Source organism: Palaemon carinicauda, chromosome 31 (assembly GCF_036898095.1).
Source record: "Palaemon carinicauda isolate YSFRI2023 chromosome 31, ASM3689809v2, whole genome shotgun sequence".
Lineage (NCBI taxonomy): Eukaryota > Metazoa > Arthropoda > Malacostraca > Decapoda > Palaemonidae > Palaemon > Palaemon carinicauda.
The window spans coordinates 599,090-620,000 of NC_090755.1; the positions used below are offsets into that span (position 1 = coordinate 599,090).

At 44.0% G+C, this 20,911-nt stretch overlaps 2 protein-coding genes across 5 annotated transcripts in view; both read right to left on the minus strand.

Annotated features, from left to right (window-relative positions):
* Positions 1-10,721, minus strand: part of LOC137624225 (uncharacterized) — a 185,376-nt gene extending 174,655 nt beyond the window's left edge. The window contains exon 1 of the mRNA XM_068354726.1: positions 10,626-10,721. The gene's annotated coding sequence lies outside the window, so the exon portion shown is untranslated. The remainder of the gene's footprint in view (positions 1-10,625) is intronic.
* A 7,063-nt stretch (positions 10,722-17,784) lies between these two features.
* Positions 17,785-20,911, minus strand: part of LOC137624226 (prestin-like) — a 227,399-nt gene continuing 224,272 nt past the window's right edge. For all 4 annotated transcript variants that reach the window (XM_068354729.1, XM_068354728.1, XM_068354731.1 and 1 more), the window contains one exon: positions 17,785-20,911. This exon is cut by the window's right edge and continues 958 nt beyond it. The gene's annotated coding sequence lies outside the window, so the exon portion shown is untranslated.

Below are 20,911 nucleotides of genomic sequence, written 5' to 3' on the forward strand. Positions count from 1 at the left end.
TACCCAAGGAGGCAAGCCTCCTGAGAGTTCTAAAATGAACTGGGGAGCTGTCCGTCGTCACGGGAGTACTTCCAGTAGAAGGAGACACGCCCCTGACGAAAACACAAGGGGGGAGGCAGCAACAGCCGAATCCCCAGGACTCAACAAGACAGCTCACACCATTGCCATATTACAGAAACGAATTAGATCGGTAACTGTAAAAAAATAAAACAAAAAAAAACATTAGTACACATTCATTCCCCCGGGAAGGCTCCGAAGAGGAATCCCGAGGGAAAGGAAACAAGAATTACACAACAGGCACGTGCCCTCACAACCACTTACACTCACGGAAGGAGAGCTGTAACCAAAACAGAATTATAACAATTATAATTATGTAACTATGTAATTATGTAATTTAAAAATGAATGAACACTAAAGAAAGAACGAAAACCCCGAAAGGAATCGTTCTACAAAGCTGAAAAATCAACAAATACAATTAGATTCATAAACTAATTGAGACAAACGTACGGCGTAGCAACCCCCCCACACGGAAAGGAAGCTACAAGGGCGAAGTAACACGTAGTAAAAGGGTGAACGACCTCAAGAGAGAGAGAGAGAGAGAAAGACATAAGTCAAACTCGATCGCCACCCATAACGCCGTGGCGGCCAACTGCTGAGGACACCACGTAGATAAGTACACTACACACACAAATCTGAAAAGGAAACTTACTTATTTCTATACTCAAATATGTATACAAACATGAAAACATGTTTACATATATATATTGAGTAAATGAAAAGTAAGCGATTAAGTAAAGACAAAACAAACAATGGCTGCCAAGAGAGGACCAAAACAGAGACGTCTGTCACAGTCCGAGCCAAAAGTGAAAAGTGAGCATTCATCTGTGTGTGAGGGAGGGGAGGGTAACTAGCTACCACTCCCCCCCCCCCCTAACTAGCGCGGGGGTAATACACCCTCGTTAAATTCTAATGGCTCGCCATTTCAGCTGCGCTAAAAGGTAAACCCTGTGTAAATAGCGTGGATTGTATTTCGGTTACGGAACAAATGTGTTTTTGACACGCGCAGCACGATGTTGCGTAGCCACAGGACCAGATAGATGGTGAGCAGGGAGCTCAGCAGGAACTATAGGATGGTCAGAGACCGCAGGGCGATGGTCCTCAAATGAGCGCTGACGCTCAGAAGAGAGCTGACGAGCAGGAGAGCGCTGGCGAGGAGGGCGAACATCAGGAGAGAGCCGACGAGCAGGTGAGCGTCGGCGAGCAGGAGAGTCTTGACGAGCAGGAGAGCGCCTGTGCGCTAGCACTGCTCGAGGAAGGGAAGGATCCCTTAGCCCCGAAGGGACCGTTGCCCGTCGGGTGACGAGTTCTCCAGAAGGCGAAGATCTGGCAGGAGATAGTGAACGGTCTGCAGAGAGGTTCAAGGAAGACGGAGCTGTAGGTTGAGGCTGACGAGGAGAGTCCCCCTCGGAGGATGAAGACCCAAAAAGGCGCCTCTTAGTCCCCCTGTAAGGGGAGGGGAGGCCCTTGCGGCGTAGCGGACGGTGAGCCTTACGGCGGAGGCGGCCTCGGGGAAGATCGTCGGGACCATCGGTCCTCCGAAGGGGAGTCTCCGTCAAAGCACTTCCCTCAGAAGGAAGCTGAGCAGCAGCAGAGACCGAAGGACTCACTTCCCCCTTCGAAGGATGTACGGAAGGGGGAGGAGAGCCTTTAGCACCATCATCCACAACAGCACCTGCGGCGGATTGCCCAGCCACATCGGAGGCCTCTGTCACCACGACGTCGACAATAGACAGAGGGTCTACCTCTGCTACCGCCAGCGACTGCTTAACACCGGCCCCCAACGAGACAAGCCCTTAAGCCCCAGGGACGACCAAATCTGTAAAAGATCATCATTGGTTAAGGCATTATCAATAACCTCCCCCGGAGGAGGAGGGGGAACCGCCTCGCTATGGGAGGCGACGCCCTCTCCCCCCACCAAAGGTCGGGAAACAGAACAAGGTCCTGCGCTCCCACTCGGCCGACTCTCCTTAGGAGGCGGACGAGGGGGAGCATCGGAGGAGGTTTGGGCAGCGGGAGAAGAGTCCCTAGAACCTTCCTCCTTCAAGGCTAACCCCCAAACCTCTCCCACTGGGAGGCAGACCACTCCCTGCACTCACGGCACACGTTCCCCTGGTCACACCGTAGGCCCCGACATTGAGGGCAGAGGGTGTGCGGATCCGTAGTTACATCCGACATGAAAGTCCCACAAGGACGACCGGCAACTCCAGGGCATGTACACATTGTAAAGAAATAATAATGAAGGTCAACTTCCAACCAACACACACGCTGAAAAGAAAAAGCAGAAAATTATAGGCTGTCACGAGGACGATGAGCAGACACGTCTGATCACCGCCGAGCCAAAAGTGAAGTGAAGCAAGTCACCAGTGTGTGGAGGGGGGAGGGGTAGCAAGCTACCCTTCCCCACCCCCCGCTAACTAGCGCGGGGGTAATCAACCCTCGTTAAAACTATTGGCTCGTCATTTCAGCTGCAATAAAAGGTAAACCCTCTGTAAATAGCGTGGTTTGTATTTCGGTTACGGAACAAATACATATTAAATGTGAAATAGTAATTTACAGCAAAATAATGGCAGGTGTGACGGTCTGAACGATCCCCCGGTCTCAGAATTCGGTATTATTACAGTTTCAACCATTATGGGAAATCTATTATATCAATATTTTTCCCGAGTAAAGCACGTGATAACAAAACACTTCTTCTCAATACATTATTGTCGCTAATGCATACTTACAGAGAAAAAAAATATTTCAGGTATTGAAGGTCTTTACTTTTCTAAGTTTAGTGTATATCTTTCCATGGGCATGCAAGGTAGCTCTTGTTAATTTTTATATGTTTTCATCTTACTTGGCTCATCCCCATTGCATAATGTGACAATATTTGCTTGAATGCGCATTTCCTCCTCCCACTAATGTCGCTCCTCCAATCAAAATACTACTGGGATCTTTTCAAGAGTTATTATTGGCTTCCTGCTAGTAATGTCGCTCTTCCAATGAAATTAGAGTTTTTTTTTCAAGAGTTATCGTTGGCTATTTTTTCCCTTATAATTTGTTTTCATCTATGACAATGTTCACGCTTAATCAAATTATCATTCATTCCTGGCCATATTATTAAGAAATTTTTTGTAGAAACTATCGTAAGGAAAGGCTTACGGAAATATTGGACGATTCATTTTGTCTCTCATTCTTATCCCAAGGATCTGTTTTTCGTGCAATATACCATTGTAACCGATAGTATTTTGTTTTTTTCCTATTTCATTGTGGGAGAAACGCCTAATTGTCATTTGTTTTCGATTTTGAAACCTGCCGGTCTCTATACGTTCAGCACTCTCGTTACTTAACTGTCATGGATCCTCTGGTGCATATGTGCAATATATGTCGCTATTCGTATTTCTAGGTGATCGTTCGATTTCATGGAAGTTAATAATGGTACTCCAGAAGTTCAGGTATGTCTAGGGTCCAAGACCGGGGGCTTCTAGGTTAGGTTAGGGGGGCTTAGTTTAGGGGTACGTCTAGGGTCTGTGACTGGGGTCCTAGGTTAGGTGGGTTTGTTAGGTTAGCGGGTTTAGTTTAGGGGTAGGTCTAGGGTCTGTGACCGGGGTCCTTCTAGGTTAGGTTAGGGGGGTTTGTAAGGTTAGCTGGTTTAGATTAGGGGTAGGTTTAGGTAGGTCTAGGGTCTGAGACCGGGGTCGTTCTAGGTTAGGTTAGGGGGGTTTGTTAGGTTAGCTGGTTTAGTTTAGGGGTAGGTCTAGGGTCTGTGACCGGGGTCCTTCTAGGTTAGGTTAGCTGGTTTAGATTAGGGGTAGGTTTAGGTAGGTCTAGGGTCTGAGACCGGGGTCCTTCTAGGTTAGGTTAGGGGGGTTTGTTAGGGGGGTTTGTTAGGTTAACTGGTTTAGTTTAGGGGTAGGTCTAGGGTCTGTGACCGGGGTCCTTCTAGGTTAGGTTAGCTGGTTTAGATTAGGGGTAGGTTTAGGTAGGTCTAGGGTCTGAGACCGGGGTCCTTCTAGGTTAGGTTAGGGGGGTTTGTTAGGGGGGTTTGTTAGGTTAGCTGGTTTAGTTTAGGGGTAGGTCTAGGGTCTGTGACCGGGGTCCTTCTAGGTTAGGTTAGGGGGGTTTGTAAGGTTAGCTGGTTTAGATTAGGGGTAGGTTTAGGTAGGTCTAGGGTCTGAGACCGGGGTCGTTCTAGGTTAGGTTAGGGGGGTTTGTTAGGTTAGCTGGTTTAGTTTAGGGGTAGGTCTAGGGTCTGTGACCGGGGTCCTTCTAGGTTAGGTTAGCTGGTTTAGATTAGGGGTAGGTTTAGGTAGGTCTAGGGTCTGAGACCGGGGTCCTTCTAGGTTAGGTTAGGGGGGTTTGTTAGGGGGGTTTGTTAGGTTAACTGGTTTAGTTTAGGGGTAGGTCTAGGGTCTGTGACCGGGGTCCTTCTAGGTTAGGTTAGCTGGTTTAGATTAGGGGTAGGTTTAGGTAGGTCTAGGGTCTGAGACCGGGGTCCTTCTAGGTTAGGTTAGGGGGGTTTGTTAGGGGGGTTTGTTAGGTTAGCTGGTTTAGTTTAGGGGTAGGTCTAGGGTCTGTGACCGGGGTCCTTCTAGGTTAGGTTAGCTGGTTTAGATTAGGGGTAGGTTTAGGTAGGTCTAAGGTCTGAGACTGGGGTCCTTCTAGGTTAGGTTAGGGGGGTTTGTTAGGTTAGGGGGGTTTGTTAGGGGGGTTTGTTAGGTTAGCTGGTTTAGTTTAGGGGTAGGTCTATGGTCTGTGACCGGGGTCCTTCTAGGTTAGGTTAGGGGGGTTTGTAAGGTTAGCTGGTTTAGATTAGGGGTAGGTTTAGGTAGGTCTAGGGTCTGAGACCGGGGTCGTTCTAGGTTAGGTTAGGAGGGTTTGTTAGGTTAGCTGGTTTAGTTTAGGGGTAGGTCTAGGGTCTGTGACCGGGGTCCTTCTAGGTTAGGTTAGCTGGTTTAGATTAGGGGTAGGTTTAGGTAGGTCTAGGGTCTGAGACCGGGGTCCTTCTAGGTTAGGTTAGGGGGGTTTGTTAGGGGGGTTTGTTAGGTTAACTGGTTTAGTTTAGGGGTAGGTCTAGGGTCTGTGACCGGGGTCCTTCTAGGTTAGGTTAGCTGGTTTAGATTAGGGGTAGGTTTAGGTAGGTCTAGGGTCTGAGACCGGGGTCCTTCTAGATAAGGTTAGGGGGGTTTGTTAGGGGGGTTTGTTAGGTTAGCTGGTTTAGTTTAGGGGTAGGTCTAGGGTCTGTGACCGGGGTCCTTCTAGGTTAGGTTAGCTGGTTTAGATTAGGGGTAGGTTTAGGTAGGTCTAAGGTCTGAGACTGGGGTCCTTCTAGGTTAGGTTAGGGGGGTTTGTTAGGTTAGGGGGGTTTGTTAGGGGGGTTTGTTAGGTTAGCTGGTTTAGTTTAGGGGTAGGTCTAGGGTCTGTGACCGGGGTCCTTCTAGGTTAGGTTAGCTGGTTTAGATTAGGGGTAGGTTTAGGTAGGTCTAGGGTCTGAGACCGGGGTCCTTCTAGGTTAGGTTAGCTGGTTTAGATTAGGGGTAGGTTTAGGTAGGTCTAGGGTCTGAGACCGGGGTCCTTCTAGGTTAGGTTAGGGGGGTTTGTTAGGGGGGTTTGTTAGGTTAGCTGGTTTAGTTTAGGGGTAGGTCTAGGGTCTGTGACCGGGGTCCTTCTAGGTTAGGTTAGCTGGTTTAGATTAGGGGTAGGTTTAGGTAGGTCTAGGGTCTGAGACCGGGGTCCTTCTAGGTTAGGTTAGGGGGGTTTGTTAGGGGGGTTTGTTAGGTTAGCTGGTTTAGTTTAGGGGTAGGTCTAGGGTCTGTGACCGGGGTCCTTCTAGGTTAGGTTAGGAGGGTTTGTTAGGTTAGCTGGTTTAGTTTAGGGGTAGGTCTATGGTCTGTGACCGGGGTCCTTCTAGGTTAGGTTAGGGGGTTTGTTAGATTAGCTGGTTTAGATTAGGGGAAGGTTTCGGTAGGTCTAGGGTCTGAGACCTGGGTCGTTCTAGGTTAGGTTAGGGGGGTTTGTTAGGTTAGCTGGTTTAGTTTAGGGGTAGGTCTAGGGTCTGTGACCAGGGTCCTTCTAGGTTAGGTTAGGAGGGTTTGTTAGGTTAGCTGGTTTAGTTTAGGGGTAGGTCTATGGTCTGTGACCGGGGTCCTTCTAGGTTAGGTTAGGGGGTTTGTTAGATTAGCTGGTTTAGATTAGGGGAAGGTTTCGGTAGGTCTAGGGTCTGAGACCTGGGTCGTTCTAGGTTAGGTTAGGGGGGTTTGTTAGGTTAGCTGGTTTAGTTTAGGGGTAGGTCTAGGGTCTGTGACCGGGGTCCTTCTAGGTTAGGTTAGGAGGGTTTGTTAGGTTAGCTGGTTTAGTTTAGGGGTAGGTCTACAGTCTGTGACCAGGGTCCTTCTAGGTTAGGTTAGGAGGGTTTGTTAGGTTAGCTGGTTTAGTTTAGGGGTAGGTCTATGGTCTGTGACCGGGGTCCTTCTAGGTTAGGTTAGGGGGTTTGTTAGATTAGCTGGTTTAGATTAGGGGAAGGTTTCGGTAGGTCTAGGGTCTGAGACCTGGGTCGTTCTAGGTTAGGTTAGGGGGGTTTGTTAGGTTAGCTGGTTTAGTTTAGGGGTAGGTCTACAGTCTGTGACCAGGGTCCTTCTAGGTTAGGTTAGGAGGGTTTGTTAGGTTAGCTGGTTTAGTTTAGGGGTAGGTCTACAGTCTGTGACCAGGGTCCTTCTAGGTTAGGTTAGGAGGGTTTGTTAGGTTAGCTGGTTTAGTTTAGGGGTAGGTCTATGGTCTGTGACCGGGGTCCTTCTAGGTTAGGTTAGGGGGTTTGTTAGATTAGCTGGTTTAGATTAGGGGAAGGTTTCGGTAGGTCTAGGGTCTGAGACCTGGGTCGTTCTAGGTTAGGTTAGGGGGGTTTGTTAGGTTAGCTGGTTTAGTTTAGGGGTAGGTCTAGGGTCTGTGACCGGGGTCCTTCTAGGTTAGGTTAGGAGGGTTTGTTAGGTTAGCTGGTTTAGTTTAGGGGTAGGTCTACAGTCTGTGACCAGGGTCCTTCTAGGTTAGGTTAGGAGGGTTTGTTAGGTTAGCTGGTTTAGTTTAGGGGTAGGTCTATGGTCTGTGACCGGGGTCCTTCTAGCTTAGGTTAGGGGGTTTGTTAGATTAGCTGGTTTAGATTAGGGGAAGGTTTCGGTAGGTCTAGGGTCTGAGACCTGGGTCGTTCTAGGTTAGGTTAGGGGGGTTTGTTAGGTTAGCTGGTTTAGTTTAGGGGTAGGTCTACAGTCTGTGACCAGGGTCCTTCTAGGTTAGGTTAGGAGGGTTTGTTAGGTTAGCTGGTTTAGTTTAGGGGTAGGTCTACAGTCTGTGACCAGGGTCCTTCTAGGTTAGGTTAGGAGGGTTTGTTAGGTTAGCTGGTTTAGTTTAGGGGTAGGTCTATGGTCTGTGACCGGGGTCCTTCTAGGTTAGGTTAGGGGGTTTGTTAGATTAGCTGGTTTAGATTAGGGGAAGGTTTCGGTAGGTCTAGGGTCTGAGACCTGGGTCGTTCTAGGTTAGGTTAGGGGGGTTTGTTAGGTTAGCTGGTTTAGTTTAGGGGTAGGTCTAGGGTCTGTGACCGGGGTCCTTCTAGGTTAGGTTAGGAGGGTTTGTTAGGTTAGCTGGTTTAGTTTAGGGGTAGGTCTACAGTCTGTGACCAGGGTCCTTCTAGGTTAGGTTAGGAGGGTTTGTTAGGTTAGCTGGTTTAGTTTAGGGGTAGGTCTATGGTCTGTGACCGGGGTCCTTCTAGGTTAGGTTAGGGGGTTTGTTAGATTAGCTGGTTTAGATTAGGGGAAGGTTTCGGTAGGTCTAGGGTCTGAGACCTGGGTCGTTCTAGGTTAGGTTAGGGGGGTTTGTTAGGTTAGCTGGTTTAGTTTAGGGGTAGGTCTAGGGTCTGTGACCAGGGTCCTTCTAGGTTAGGTTAGCTGGTTTAGTTTAGGGGTAGGTCTATGGTCTGTGACCGGGGTCCTTCTAGGTTAGGTTAGCTGGTTTAGATTAGGGGTAGGTTTAGGTAGGTCTAGGGTCTGAGACCGGGGTCCTTCTAGGTTAGGTTAGCTGGTTTAGATTAGGGGTAGGTTTAGGTAGGTCTAGGGTCTGAGACCGGGGTCCTTCTAGGTTAGGTTAGGGGGGTTTGTTAGGTTAGCTGGTTTAGTTTAGGGGTAGGTCTAGGGTCTGTGACCGGGGTCCTTCTAGGTTAGGTTAGCTGGTTTAGATTAGGGGTAGGTTTAGGTAGGTCTAGGGTCTGAGACCGGGGTCCTTCTAGGTTAGGTTAGGGGGGTTTGTTAGGTTAGCTGGTTTAGTTTAGGGGTAGGTCTAGGGTCTGTGACCGGGGTCCTTCTAGGTTAGGTTAGGAGGGTTTGTTAGGTTAGCTGGTTTAGTTTAGGGGTAGGTCTACAGTCTGTGACCAGGGTCCTTCTAGGTTAGGTTAGGAGGGTTTGTTAGGTTAGCTGGTTTAGTTTAGGGGTAGGTCTATGGTCTGTGACCGGGGTCCTTCTAGGTTAGGTTAGGGGGTTTGTTAGATTAGCTGGTTTAGATTAGGGGAAGGTTTCGGTAGGTCTAGGGTCTGAGACCTGGGTCGTTCTAGGTTAGGTTAGGGGGGTTTGTTAGGTTAGCTGGTTTAGTTTAGGGGTAGGTCTAGGGTCTGTGACCAGGGTCCTTCTAGGTTAGGTTAGCTGGTTTAGTTTAGGGGTAGGTCTATGGTCTGTGACCGGGGTCCTTCTAGGTTAGGTTAGCTGGTTTAGATTAGGGGTAGGTTTAGGTAGGTCTAGGGTCTGAGACCGGGGTCCTTCTAGGTTAGGTTAGCTGGTTTAGATTAGGGGTAGGTTTAGGTAGGTCTAGGGTCTGAGACCGGGGTCCTTCTAGGTTAGGTTAGGGGGGTTTGTTAGGGGGGTTTGTTAGGTTAGCTGGTTTAGTTTAGGGGTAGGTCTAGGGTCTGTGACCGGGGTCCTTCTAGGTTAGGTTAGCTGGTTTAGATTAGGGGTAGGTTTAGGTAGGTCTAGGGTCTGAGACCGGGGTCCTTCTAGGTTAGGTTAGGGGGGTTTGTTAGGGGGGTTTGTTAGGTTAGCTGGTTTAGTTTAGGGGTAGGTCTAGGGTCTGTGACCGGGGTCCTTCTAGGTTAGGTTAGGAGGGTTTGTTAGGTTAGCTGGTTTAGTTTAGGGGTAGGTCTACAGTCTGTGACCAGGGTCCTTCTAGGTTAGGTTAGCTGGTTTAGTTTAGGGGTAGGTCTATGGTCTGTGACCGGGGTCCTTCTAGGTTAGGTTAGGGGGTTTGTTAGATTAGCTGGTTTAGATTAGGGGAAGGTTTCGGTAGGTCTAGGGTCTGAGACCTGGGTCGTTCTAGGTTAGGTTAGGGGGGTTTGTTAGGTTAGCTGGTTTAGTTTAGGGGTAGGTCTAGGGTCTGTGACCAGGGTCCTTCTAGGTTAGGTTAGCTGGTTTAGTTTAGGGGTAGGTCTATGGTCTGTGACCGGGGTCCTTCTAGGTTAGGTTAGCTGGTTTAGATTAGGGGTAGGTTTAGGTAGGTCTAGGGTCTGAGACCGGGGTCCTTCTAGGTTAGGTTAGCTGGTTTAGATTAGGGGTAGGTTTAGGTAGGTCTAGGGTCTGAGACCGGGGTCCTTCTAGGTTAGGTTAGGGGGGTTTGTTAGGGGGGTTTGTTAGGTTAGCTGGTTTAGTTTAGGGGTAGGTCTAGGGTCTGTGACCGGGGTCCTTCTAGGTTAGGTTAGGGGGGTTTGTTAGGTTAGCTGGTTTAGTTTAGGGATAGGTTTAGGGTTTGTGATGAAAGCTTAAGGTCTGTGGTATACTTAACAGTTTTCAGGATTTGTTTTCTGACATAAACCATTTTCTTTATTGCAAATATCATTTGACGCCCCCCCCACCCAAAACCCCGGTTCCCACCTGGTGTCCCCCATAATTGTTGGGATGAAGTAGGGTCTTTCTGCATTACAACATATGAAACAAAAACAATAAAAACACGGTTACAAACACTGATTTTTCTGGAAAAACTTGTGGTTTTAACTCCAATTACATAGTAAATCTCTAGATTGGATGGTTTGCGGTCAAAATAAACGTTAAATCCGTCGGAACTACACTATTTTTGATGCAACAAATATATTTTTATTCCAGTTTCCCCATAATGGTTGAAACTGTAATTTTACCTCCTGTAATGTTGGCGTGCGCAGCTCAACATTACCGCTTACCAGTACATACGAGCTTGATGTTTTATTTTCACGCGAGCGAAGCGAACTAATGGCGGAAAAGAACCATTCTACAATGTCAAAGAGAATTCCGAGACTGGGGGATCGTTCAGACCGTCACACCGGCAATGTATAAAAAAAGATAATTAAGTGGAAAATATGGTTTATACTTCCGTAAAACTACCGTAAAGTATCATATAATTACCAAAATAAAGGTATTAGGTTATGCTAAAAGCCCAAAAAGTGTTCTTATCTGAAAGGTTGGGTTTTTCTTAAAAATAGACGAATGTAAGTTATTGTTATCAAAACAATGCACTTAATGGTAAACAGACGATGCGTAGGATTGTCCTATTGGTGAAATGAAGGGGAGACTTTACTAACTAACCTTGAAAGAGTAGTTAATTGCTCTATGTGTTGTCACAGTCTTATGTTATTGTTGTTGACTTTGTGTACATCCTTCCAAGTTACTTACCAACTGCGCAGACACGGCGCGCAGGCAGTAGTAGTATTCATTCGTGACTAACAATTTGTAACGGCTCACTTCATAAGACTCTACCAAGTAAGTACCAACTAATCATGGCTTATATTCATTATATTCAGTAATTTTATTTTTTTTTCTATAAAAACAAAGGATAATTTAGGTTTTATTTATGTGAATTTAAATCTTAAAAATAACTTGGGATCATACTTTGTTATTAGCTTTGGCAACCTATTCAGGCTCAGGTATTGTAAATCTAATCTATATTTTCTTCAGCACCATAGTTTTCTTCATTGTTTCTTTTATTTTGTTTTCGGTGTTTTTCAATTTCAGTATATATATATATATATATATATATATATATATATATATATATATATATATATATATATATATATATATATATATATATATATATATATATATATATATATATATATATATATATATATATATATATATATATATATATATATATATATATATATATATATATATATATATATATATATATATATATATATATATATATATATATATATATATATATATGTGTGTGTATATATATATATATATATATATATATATATATATATATATATATATATATATATATATATATATATATATATATATATATATATATATATATATATATATATATATATATTGTAAGGACACCGATCCCTTCGTCGTCCAGAAAATCGACAAACTACTTATTTATTTAAATTCTCTCTTCGCCACACTGTGGTGTCCTATGTATATATATTCAGCTCTACCAGAGCTACATTTTGATATATGTATCGTTTCATGACATGTTTTTGTTAACCCATAATTCATATATTTGTAAGTGTAAGAAAACACATATATTTTGGCGGGCACTTCAATCTGACTTGGCGCCAATGTAATCCTACGTTTCCGTCCGCACCTTGTTATGTATTTCCGTGCGCATTCAAATAAAGTATCAGTTGATCTTGGTGACGCTTCTCTCACTGTCCTTACAACTGGTGACCCCGGAGTTGAAAGTAGCATCAGCGGTTTTGGCTTTGCCATTAACGGACTTATTACGGCCGTGCTACCTTCTACATACTCCGTTACCTTAGGCAAGAACCTGCCTTTGGTTCTCCCACACTTCGGTGAACGTAAGGCAGTAGGATGAGCTTAACCGACGTATCAACCTCTCACCTCTTCGCCGACTCGTCGTCTGGCCACGATGTAGGAGGCAACACGCCCATCGCACCCAACGGCCTCGCCTCCACGCCCAAAGTCAAACTGCCGCCCTTTTCTCAACACAACACCGCTTCCTGGTTCCTGAGAGCGGACGTACTCTTCCGCGTCGCTAGACTCAGCGACTCCTCCGCCAAGGCTGACATCGTTCTCACCTCCATACCTGAAGAAGTATTCGACAAGATTTCCCCATGGCTCGACGCCCAGGCCGGCCAAGTTTCATACGACGACCTGAGAACGAAACTCATCAGTATCTACTCCCTCTCCGTCTCAGCAAGGGCACAGAAAGTACTGGACCTCACCGGCAAGCCCATGGGTGACACCTCTCCTGTCGAGGCGTGGGACGAGCTAACCGGCCTGCTCATGCTCCCCGAGACAGACAGCAACGGCCGACGACGTGAGATTAGCTTATCTCGCGAGATCTTTCTTCGACGCCTACCACAGGACGTACGGGCCCAATTGACAGACGCCGACACGCTCCCGATGAACGAACTCCTGTCGAAGGCTCAGAAGCTCCACGAGGCCTCCAAAGCATCTCGCCTCGGAGCATCATCGTCAACACCGCCTCCGTTCTCCTCCTTCAGCAGCTGCTCTTCCATAGACTCCTCGGCAATGGCCCTCGAGGACGACGAGATCAACATTCTATCAAGAAAGAAACCACCGCAACCGACGCGACCAAACCCTAGGCCTAACCCAGCATGGTGCTTCTACCACCAACAGTTCGGCAGTGACGCCAAGAAATGTATAGCACCATGCAGTTTCCCTAGAAGACGACGCCAGAAGCCTCCACCTGCCACCATCGCGGCCGCAGTTAACCATAACAAGATTGGTTTCTGTATCCTCGATACCATTTCCAACCGTAGACTCATGGTGGACACCGGCGCAATCCAGTCAACGTTCCCTCCTTCGAAGTCCGACCTAGACCGTGGTCCCGACAAAAACGCTCCCTCACTCATCGCCGCCAACGGATCTCCCATACGGTGCTATGGAATCAAGACCCTCAAGATATCTATCATGGGCCGTTCGTATTCTTGGCCCTTCGCTATCGCCGACGTCAATCGCCCCCTCCTCGGTGCGGATTTCCTCGCCCACCATGGACTCCTCGTCGATGTCGCTAACAGACGTCTTATCGACACGGGGACCTGCCAGTATCGCGCCCTAGAACATGGCCCTGCAACAATGTCCGTATCCGCCGTAACAACGCACCCCTACGCCGACCTCTTACGAGAGTTTCCCGAGGTTTTCAAGCCCGAGCTCCGACACTCGCCAGGTTCCCCGTCCAAGCATGGCATCTACCACCACATCACAACGACAGGACCTCCCACTCACGCCAAATTCCGCCGCCTCCCACCTCAGAAACTGAAGGATGCCAAACGCGCCTTCGAGGACATGGAACGCATGGGTATCTGTAAGAAAGCATCGAGCCCCTGGGCATCACCCCTGCACATGGTTAAAAAGCCGGACGGGTCCTGGAGACCTTGCGGCGACTACAAGCGCCTCAACCTCATCACAACGCCCGATCACTACCCACTGCCCAACATGCAGGACCTAACGAACGCGTTGCACGGCGCAAGGTTTTTTACCAAGATGGACCTTCTCAAGTCTTACTTCCAGGTCCCCGTATTCCCGGAAGATATCCTGAAAACGGCCATTGTAACGCCGTTCGGATCCTACACCTTCGCATACTCAACCTTCGGTCTACACAACGCCGGGGCAACCTTCCAACGACTAATGGATAGCATTCTGGGTGACCTACCTTTCTGCGTCTGCTACGTCGACGACACCCTGATATTCTCGAAAACCAAGGAGGAACACCGGGGACGCGTCCGCACCGTCCTAAAGCGCCTACAGGAGAACGGCCTAGTCGTACGCTTCGACAAATGTACGTTCGGTGCGGAGGGAGTGGATTTCCTTGGTCACCGTGTATTCTCGCGCGGGGTAAAACCCATGACAACCAAAGTCGACGCCATCAGGAAGTTCCCAATACCTACGACCATTCGCCAACTTCAGGAGTTCTTGGGAATGGTCAATTACTACAGGCGCTTCATCCCCAACATCACACAAACCCTGTCACCCCTCGACGACGTCCTGAAAGGAAAAGCAAAAAAACTCAAGTGGGGCTTGCCCCAGCAACAGGCATTCGCTCGGACGAAGGATGCCCTTGCGAATGCCACCACCCTGGCTCATTTCGACGACAACGCGCCCCTGCGACTAATGACCGACGCCAGCAACGTCGCCTGCGGGGCTGTGCTTGAGCAACTCGTTGATGGTTCTCCTCGACCGCTGGCATTCTTCAGCAAGAAATTGAAACCCGCCGAAACAAGATACAGCACCTTCGATAGGGAACTCCTCGCCGTCTACCTCGCCGTCCGCCACTTCAGGCACATCTTGGAAGGTACCCCCTTCACGATTGGAACGGATCATCAACCCCTCGTCCACGCCTTCACGAAATCAACGGACGCATGGTCATCCCGACAACAACGTCATCTCGCATCAATCGCCGAATTCGGGTGCACCATACGTTACGTCCCAGGAAAGAAAAACCCAGTCGCGGACGCCCTTTCAAGGATTGAAATTGACGCGATCCACCTGGGAATCGACTACGCCAATCTCGCAACCGAACAACGCACCGACCGAGAAGCACAGGTTCACCTGACGGAGCCATCCGTGCTCAAGATAAGTGCGGTTCCCCTCGGACCAGCAGGAGTAACTATTCTTTGCGACACCAGCACGGGCCGCCCTCGTCCCTGGGTACCAGCCTCCTGCAGAAGGAAAATATTCGATATCATCCACGGACTTTCGCACCCCTCAGGACGCACCACCGCTCGCCATCTGTCTGAAAAGTTTGTCTGGCCAGGGATAAAAAAGGACGCCCGGGAATGGGTGAGGTCATGCATCAACTGCCAGTCAAGCAAGGTCAGTCGTCACACCGAATCGGGGGTGGGCGATTTTCCCCAGCCAAAAAGACGTTTCGGACATATACACATCGACGTCGTGGGACCATTGCCCCTTTCTGGATCCGCTCGCTACCTACTTACGATCATCGATCGCTCCACGAGGTGGTTGGAGGCATCGCCGATGACCGAAGCTACGACTCAAGCATGTGCCGAAGCCCTCCTGTCAAGCTGGGTGAGCAGGTTTGGCGTTCCTGACGACATCACGACTGACAGAGGCCCCGCTTTCCTCTCAGAAATATGGCTGGCTTTGGCGAACCTGATGGGGACGACGCTCCACAGCACCACGGCATACAACCCCGCGGCAAACGGCATGGTCGAACGAACACACCGCGCCCTCAAGGCGTCCCTGATGGCGAGCTGCACCGACGGGGACTGGAAATCACGACTTCCTTGGGTACTCCTCGGCCTTCGCACCGCCCCTCGCGCAGACGGCGAACCTTCGCCCTCCGAAAAAGTTTACGGGGAAGCGCTCGCAGTTCCTGGCGAATTCTTTCCCTCATCAACCGACGACACGCAGCTGGATCACCTAAGGGATATCGCCAGGAAGTTCAGGCCGTGTCTCAAAACTTACCAGGACAGAACCAAGCACTTCAAGCCAAAAAGCCTGGATGACTGCGAGTACGTTTTCGTCCGTGTCGACGCTCATCGACAACCACTGACTAGACCTTATCGAGGTCCCTACCGGGTTATTAAAAAAGACAACGAAAGCCTTCCTTCTCGACGTCCATGGCCAAGAGGACTGGGTCTCTATAGACCGCGTGAAACCAGCGTTTCTCGAAGGAAGCGACACCGCCTCCGCTGGACCTGGCAGACCCAGAGTTCCGCCACAAAACAAGCCGCCCAACGAAGGAAAAATCATCAAACGACGTCAAGAGGAAGAGATCCTTACACCGACCGCCAGCGCGCCCCTCCGTTCAAAAACAAGAGGAACCCTCCGACGCCCGAAGAGATACGAAGATTGATTATCAGCCCTCTACGCCGCCCGATGTCCTGGGGGGGGGGGAGTACTTGTAAGGACACCGATCCCTTCGTCGTCCAGAAAATCGACAAACTACTTATTTATTTAAATTCTCTCTTCGCCACACTGTGGTGTCCTATGTATATATATTCCGCTCTACCAGAGCTACATTTTGATATATGTATCGTTTCATGACATGTTTTTGTTAACCCATAATTCATATATTTGTAAGTGTAAGAAAACACATATATTTTGGCGGGCACTTCAATCTGACTTGGCGCCAATGTAATCCTACGTTTCCGTCCGCACCTTGTTATGTATTTCCGTGCGCATTCAAATAAAGTATCAGTTGATCTTGGTGACGCTTGTCTCACTGTCCTTACAATATATATAAGTATATATATATATATATATATATATATATATATATATATATATATATATATATATATATATATATATATATATATATATATATATACATATATATATATATATATATATATATATATGTGTGTGTGTGCATTTTTACTTTTTTTCTATCCCTTAGTCCTTAAATAAAAGATAACTTATGGTTTTCTTCTTTTCCTCTTTATATAGCTGATCAATTTCTTTTATTTTTCTCATTCTCTCTTTGCTAAGGTACTTTCAACAAGACCTATTTATTCCTGTAATCTTACCCTTGATCTCTCCTCCCATTCTCCTGCAAGGCCTATCATCCATATCCTAGGCCTAGTCTCTTTCATCCATATAAATTATTTTCACTATACAACTTCTTCCCTCTTATCACTCTTCACTATCCTTAACCTTCCTCCCACTAACCTAGTCTTCATTTGTCATTCCTACCTTTCCCCCCAAAGAGTAGCTACTGTTGCATATGGTGGTGCCTGTAAAATATTCTGCGTACTCCATTTTATATTTGTTTTAGACTTTTGATTTCATTGTCTGTGTTGTTCATTACTCTTATTCCGAGTATTTCTGGTAAAACCACATTTTCCCTACCTGTATATAATGGCAGTTTTTTGCTAATAGTTAAATTAGCAAGCATTTCCACTTTGATATTTTTACATTCTTCCCTCTTTCAGTTTAATAATATTTCACGTATTCTGCAAAGATTCTTTTACGTATCAATTCTTATACTGTGTCCTTTTAACTCATCTAATTCCTGGCATGATAGCAAATGTTACGTGTTATCATTTTCTTATTTGTAGGTAACAGTCATCATGTACTGCAAGCTTACTCTTTTTATCGTGAAATTTGCTCTTTAAGTCAAACATTTAAAGTCAGTAGTAGTGTGCATTATACTAAGCAATGCAATTTATATGATTATACCTCAAGATTAATATCACGGCTATTTTGTATTGCAGTCAGATTGGGTGACCTCAGAAATTAGGGCCATGAGCAGTCACTTGGGTAACATGATTATTCAGCATTTTTTTTTTTTTTCATGGGGGGGAAGTATAAATGTGAGATGCCCATCTTAGCCAGGCAAACACAGGCAACAAACACATTTCTGCAAGAGTTGGCATATGTATATTATATATATATATATATATATATATATATATATATATATATATATATATATATATATATATATATATATATATATATATATATATATATATAAACCATGATGCCAGGAATTGTGCCTTTGTAAAACTTCATTCATTCACGTTTTGAAAATTTTCTTATCGGTTTGTAAAATAAATAAATTTTCTTTAGAAAACTTTAAACACTATTAGGTAACTCTATAAACAAATATTTTAGGAAAATAGGCTACTGTAGCCAACATTCAAATGGATATCAATTACATTCATGGGCCTCATGAGTCACTATAAACTTGTTGAAAACTTCTAATCATTGACTTATGCAATGTGGTTGTTAGTCGTATGCCCTTTAAGGGATATTAAAAGTCCTAATATATTAATGTTTTATTTTTACATGGTTGTTCAAAGATTTCATACATCAAAATGAAAATATCTTCCACAAAAAATACAGTAGTACTACCTTAAGGCATATTCATTTCAATGTCTATATAAAATAACTAAGCATTTGCTACAACACAGATGCTAATTTTATAAGCTAAAAATGGCAAACTGTCATGATTGCATAGTAGCTTCATAACTTGTAAAATTGCATGTTTAATCATTCCGATTTATACCTGAAGTATAAAATAACTTCATGTATATTTTGTACATACACGTAGGACCATTTACATAACTTTATGTACAAAGTCATTCCCTCAATTTATGCACCATTACACAGTACAAAATTATATTCTAATTTTTTAAACATACTACACGATTCTGCAATCATGCATTCGTTTTTAGTCTGTATAAAATTATATATGTTAAGACTTTGAAGTACCAGAGAATCGTTACTGTACAGCAAATGCTGTTGCATTGAACACCCAAAGTGAGGCTTAGTCATAAAACAGAATGATTAAGTTCTACCAAACAGAATCCCACTTCTTGACTCTAAAAGGGCTGGACTATAAGATTTGTTATTAAACTTGTGGTGAGAATGGGGGGAAGGCAAAGTTTGGGAAAGGATTAAAATGTAAACTTAAAATGCTACAACAGAGGCATAATGGATATTACAAATTATATTTTACTGCTTATCATGTTGTTCAAGGCACACTGTAAGTAGTGATCTTATTTGAGAACGCAAAAATAGAGACTCTAATCTACTGAAGAAAATATTAATTGATAATGAACACAGTTTGGTACAGTACAAGGAACAAAATGCAACTAAATGGCATAAAAGAGGAAGTAAACAATCATACAGAGTTCTAAGTGAAATACGAGAAAATAAAAATCTCAAAAGGCACATCTGTAAAAGGAACTAAAAATTTGAAGAAATGTGTAGGAATAATATAAGTGCACATCAATAAGAGATACAGTATTATATAAAGATAATTCAACACAAAAAAGTTAATGGTCATTTTCCTATGATCAGTATAGCCTGAAAAGTTGGTGAAGGATTTTCATCAAATTTACATTATAAAAATCATTTCTATTATAGGTATTTACATTTACATCTAAATACAAAACACATTTAAAAATTTATGAAACTACTAAGGATACCTAATATGCACAATTGAATATATTTTCAAATAGAATTTATGGAAGACCATTCAAAACTCGCTCACGCACATATCTAAATACAATTACTACATTTATTCTTTTTTAAATAGATAAATGAAACAATAGATCTACTCTACTTAGAAAATAGTGTGAGTAAATGAGTGAATCACAGTCTGATGAAATACTAGAATATTTTACTAACAAATTTCAATTCTATTTTAAATAGTGGGAATAAAAAAGGACCATGAAAATTTCCCTATTTCTTGGCACAATGTTGGTCTATTTCTTAGAAAAGCAATACCTCACTCTTTGAAGTTTCTCAATGCAAAGGTATGGATTGTTCAAGTGTTCTTTGCTAAGCCACCTATTTTCAAGTAGTTTGTTGTTGCCTTATTTTTACAGTATACAAAATTGCCCTGAACTAGAATTATTTTGCACTAAAAAACTGTTCAATGAAATCCACCACCACCACACTCAAAAGTCTTCAATCCTACTTCTTAACTGAGTTTTGATGTAATTTATCAGACCTGACTTTATATATTATCAAGATTTATAGAAGTCTAACGTGATATTTATCCAATGCATCTTATAACTTAAAATAAAACAGAGTTCAGTTTGCAAGATATACACTAGAATTTATCAATTTCAAACAATTCAAAAATTATTTTCTGTTCATTATTGCAACCTCACAATAATTGCGCATTTATGTAGGGTGCTATATAAAATCTAGCATTGAGAAAACATTGATATTTGGCCAGTTGTTTTACATCTTAAAATGGCTACAGTACGGAAGTGAATGACTAATTGTGTACTTTTATTTCACTTTTAGATAAAACACATGAATATTAAATTTACCATAATATTTTCAGATTATTAAACTCACATTTTCCAAGCTATTCAACAAAACGAGCAGTACTGTATATTGTATCAAGGACTCCAACAATAATGTAACATTTCCAAAATTTACACTGTGATGTTTTTAGCGATGTTTGTTGAAATTACCTACAGTACTTTTTGAAATACAATTCTAGTACGAACTTTGTAGCACTAAGTTTTCTTTCTTGGAAAAACACTGACTCTAAACCAGGGTAAAAAATGTAACAGCCCCAACCTCAATGAGTCAAGCCATCAGCTTTGGGTATCTATACAGTCCACACTAATACGGACCATTTATTATAAACCTTAATTCTATTATCAAAATGACATCTTGTAAGTGTAATGCATATAATACATTTTTGGTAAAAACTGTATTTTTCTATTTTCAAAAATTCTCTTGAATTAGTCAAAATGTCATTTCTCAAAGGCTTGCAAATGTAATGCAAATCAGTATTATGATCCTAACAAATCATTATTGTATTCAAATATTCTACATGTATTTCAATTCATCATTCAGTACTTCAGCCTCAGATTGATTAGTTAAAAACAAAAATAAATATCACAATTCAACATTTTTAAATGCTAAAACCTAAATAGAAGAAATTGGAGGTAAAGTTATGTGGTATAAGAATTATGTAAACAGCAATAATTTAAAAAATCTGCTTTTAATTTCCGTCATCACTGACTCAGCCCACATCTGAATAATGTTTTCTAGCCTCACCCCACTGGGAAAGTTAACACTGAAATTATGTAAGCATCAGTATTAAAACTACAATACTTTCTCTATACAGTATTTCAAAAGTTAAACATCTTTGTAATAGAAATCAAGCTCGACATAATTCCAGTGGTAAATAATAATTCCATCTCTGCTTGGTTGGATATTTCTGTAATTCATTTTCAATTTGCTCTTAATAAAAATAAAGCAGTGTATTGCATTAAGGAACAAGAGCAACGATGTTGATATTAAAAGTACAGTATAAGTCAAAATATAAAAGCCAGTCAACTACATATAAAAATAAGACTTGATAAATCCCCTACATTATTTAAAAAAATAGTTTTGCTCATTTCTCATTGTCAATATAACTT